Consider the following 4,472-nt stretch of genomic DNA (forward strand, 5'->3'; position numbering starts at 1 on the left):
ACCTCTCTCTCTCTCCTCCTCCCTACTGTACACCTCTCTCCTCATCCTCCTCCCGTACACCTCTCTCTCCTCCTCCTCCTCCCTACTGTACACTTCTCTCTCCCTCTCCTCCCTACTGTACACCTCTCTCTCCCTCTCCTCCCTACTGTACACCTCTCTCTCCCTCTCCTCCCTACTGTACACTTATCTCTCTCTCTCCTCCTACTGTACACTTCTCTCTCTCTCCTCCCACTGTACACTTCTCTCTCTCTCCTCCCTACTGTACACCTCTCTCTCTCTCTCCTCCCTACTGTACACCTCTCTATCTCTCCTCCCCACTGTACACCTCTCTCTCTCTCTCCTCCCTACTGTACACTCTCTCTCTCTCTCCTCCCTACTGTACACCTCTCTCTCTCTCCCTCCCTACTGTACACCTCTCTCTCTCTCTCTCCCTCCCTACTGTACACCTCTCTCTCTCTCCTCCCTACTGTACACTCTCTCTCTCTCCTCCCTACTGTACACCTCTCTCTCTCTCCTCCTCACTGTACACCTCTCTCTCTCTCCTCCTCCCTACTGTACACCTCTCTCCTCCTCCTCCTCCCGTACACCTCTCTCTCCTCCTCCTCCTCCCTACTGTACACCTCTCTCTCCCTCTCCTCCCTACTGTACACCTCTCTCTCCCTCTCCTCCCTACTGTACACTTCTCTCTCTCTCTCCTCCCTACTGTACACTTCTCTCTCTCTCTCCTCCCCACTGTACACTTCTCTCTCTCTCCTCCCTACTGTACACTCTCTCTCTCTCTCTCTCCTCCCTACTGTACACCTCTCTCTCTCTCTCTCTCTCCTCCCTACTGTACACCTCTCTCTCTCTCTCTCTCTCTCCTCCCTACTGTACACCTCTCTCTCTCTCCTCCCTACTGTACACCTCTCTCTCTCTCTCTCTCCCCCTCCCTACTGTACATCTCTCTCCCCCTCCCTACTGTACACCACTCTCTCTCCCCCTCCCTACTGTACACCTCTCTCAACCTCCCTACTGTACACCTCCCTCACTCCTCCCTACTGTACACCTCCCTCACTCCTCCTCCCTACTGTACACCTCCCTCACTCCTCCTCCCTACTGTACACCTCTCTCTCTCTCCCTCCCTACTGTACACCTCCCTCACTCCTCCTCCCTACTGTAAACCTCTCTCTCTCTCCCTCCCTACTGTACACCTCTCTCTCCCCCTCCCTACTGTACACCTCTCTCTCTCTCTCCCTCCCTACTGTACACCTCTCTCCCCCTCCCTACTGTACACCTCTCTCTCCTCCTCCCTACTGTACACCTCTCTCTCTCTCCCTCCCTACTGTACACCTCTCTCTCTCCCCCTCCCTACTGTACACCTCTCTCTCTCCCCCTCCCTACTGTACACCTCTCTCTCTCTCCTCCTCCCTACTGTACACCTCTCTCTCTCTCCCTCCCTACTGTACACCTCCCTCACTGCTCCTCCCTACTGTACACCTCTCTCTCTCTCCCTCCCTACTGTACACCTCTCTCTCTCTCCCTCCCTACTGTACACCACTCTCTCTCCCCCTCCCTACTGTACACCTCTCTCCCCCTCCCTACTGTACACCACTCTCTCTCCCCCTCCCTACTGTACATCTCTCTCCCCCTCCCTACTGTACACCACTCTCTCTCCCCCTCCCTACTGTACACCACTCTCTCTCCCCCTCCCTAATGTACACCTCTCTCTCTCCCCCTCCCTACTGTACACCTCTCTCTCTCTCCCCCTCCCTACTGTACACCTCTCTCTCTCCCCCTCCCTACTGTATACCTCTCTCTCTCCCCCCCTCCCTACTGTACACCTTTCTCTCTCCCTCCCTACTGTATACCTCTCTCAACCTCCCTACTGTATACCTCTCTCCTCCCTACTACTGTACACCTCCCTCTCCTCCTCCCTACTGTACATCTTTCTCTCTCTCCTCCTCCCTACTGTACACCCTTCTCTCTCCTCCTCCCTACTGTACACCCTTCTCTCTCTCCTCCCTAATGTACACCTCTCTCTCTCTCTCCCTCCCTACTGTACACCTCTCTCTCCTCCTCACTGTACATCTTTCTCTCTCTCCTCCCCCTTCCTACTGTACACATCTCTCTCTATCCTCCTCCCTACTGTACACCTCTCTCTCTCCCCCTCCCTACTGTACACCTATTTTCCTCTCCCCCTCCCTACTGTACACCCCTCTCTCTCTCTCCTCCCTACTGTACACCTCTCTCTCTCTCCCCCTTCCTACTGTATACCTCTCTCTCTCTCCCCCTCCCTACTGTACACCTCTTTTTCTCTCCCCCTCCCTACTGTACACCTCTCTCCTCCTCCCTACTGACCACCACTCTCTCTCCTCCTCCTTACTGTACACCTCTCTCTCCCCCTCCCTACTGTACACCTCTCTCTCCCCCTCCCTACTGTACACCTCTCACCCCCCCCCTACTGTACACCTCTCCCCCCCCTACTGTACACCTCTCTCTCCCCCTCCCTACTGTACACCTCTCTCCCCCTACCTACTGTACACCTCTCTCTCCCCCTCCCTACTGTACACCTCTCTCCCCCCTCCCTACTGTACATCTCTCTTCTCCTCCCTACTGTACATTCTCTCTCTCCTCCCCCCTGCTGTACACCTCTCTCTCTCTCCTCCTCCCTACTGTACAACTCTCTCCTCATCCTCCTCCCGTACACCTCTCTCTCCTCCTCCTCCTCCCTACTGTACACCTCTCTCTCCCTCTCCTCCCTACTGTACACCTCTCTCTCCCTCTCCTCCCTACTGTACACCTCTCTCTCCCTCTCCTCCCTACTGTACACTTATCTCTCTCTCTCTCTCTCCTCCCTACTGTACACCTCTCTCTCTCTCTCTCTCTCCTCCCTACTGTACACCTCTCTCTCTCTCTCCTCCCTACTGTACACCTCTCTCTCTCTCTCTCTCTCCTCCCTACTGTACACCTCTCTCTCTCTCTCTCTCTCTCTCCTCCCTACTGTACACCTCTCTCTCTCTCTCTCTCTCTCCTCCCTACTGTACACCTCTCTCTCTCTCTCTCTCTCTCCTCCCTACTGTACACTCTCTCTCTCTCTCTCTCTCCTCCCTACTGTACACTCTCTCTCTCTCCTCCCTACTGTACACCTCTCTCTCTCTCTCTCTCTCTCCTCCCTACTGTACACCTCTCTCTCTCTCTCTCTCCTCCCTACTGTACACCTCTCTCTCTCTCTCTCTCTCTCTCCTCCCTACTGTACACCTCTCTCTCTCTCTCTCCTCCCTACTGTACACCTCTCTCTCTCTCTCTCTCTCCTCCCTACTGTACACCTCTCTCTCTCTCTCTCTCCCCCTCCCTACTGTACATCTCTCTCCCCCTCCCTACTGTACACCACTCTCTCTCCCCCTCCCTACTGTACACCTCTCTCAACCTCCCCACTGTATACCTCCCTCACTCCTCCCTACTGTACACCTCCCTCACTCCTCCTCCCTACTGTACACCTCCCTCACTCCTCCTCCCTACTGTACACCTCTCTCTCTCTCCCTCCCTACTGTACACCTCCCTCACTCCTCCTCCCTACTGTAAACCTCTCTCTCTCTCCCTCCCTACTGTACACCTCTCTCTCCCCCTCCCTACTGTACACCTCTCTCTCTCTCTCCCTCCCTACTGTACACCTCTCTCCCCCTCCCTACTGTACACCTCTCTCTCTCTCCCTCCCTAATGTACACCTCTCTCTCTCCCCCTCCCTACTGTACACCTCTCTCTCTCCCCCTCCCTACTGTACACCTCTCTCTCTCTCCTCATCCCTACTGTACACCTCTCTCTCTCTCCCTCCCTACTGTACACCTCCCTCACTCCTCCACCCTACTGTACACCTCTCTCTCTCTCTCCCTCCCTACTGTACACCTCTCTCTCTCTCCCTCCCTACTGTACACCACTCTCTCTCCCCCTCCCTACTGTACACCTCTCTCCCCCTCCCTACTGTACACCACTCTCTCTCCCCCTCCCTACTGTACATCTCTCTCCCCCTCCCTACTGTACACCACTCTCTCTCCCCCTCCCTAATGTACACCTCTCTCTCTCCCCCTCCCTAATGTACACCTCTCTCTCTCTCCCCCTCCCTACTGTACACCTCTCTCTCTCTCCCCCTCCCTACTGTATACCTCTCTCTCTCCCCCCCCTCCCTACTGTACACCTTTCTCTCTCCCTCCCTACTGTATACCTCTCTCAACCTCCCTACTGTATACCTCTCTCCTCCTCCCTACTGTACACCTCCCTCTCCTCCTCCCTACTGTACACCCTTCTCTCTCTCCTCCCTACTGTACACCCTTCTCTCTCTCCTCCCTAATGTACACCTCTCTCTCTCTCTCCCTCCCTACTGTACATCTCTCTCTCCTCCTCCTTACTGTACATCTTTCTCTCTCTCCTCCCCCTTCCTACTGTACACCCCTCTCTCTCCTCCTCCCTACTGTACACATCTCTCTCTATCCTCCTCC

This window comes from Oncorhynchus clarkii, unplaced genomic scaffold (genome assembly GCF_045791955.1).
Source record: "Oncorhynchus clarkii lewisi isolate Uvic-CL-2024 unplaced genomic scaffold, UVic_Ocla_1.0 unplaced_contig_7047_pilon_pilon, whole genome shotgun sequence".
Taxonomy (NCBI): Eukaryota; Metazoa; Chordata; class Actinopteri; order Salmoniformes; family Salmonidae; genus Oncorhynchus; species Oncorhynchus clarkii.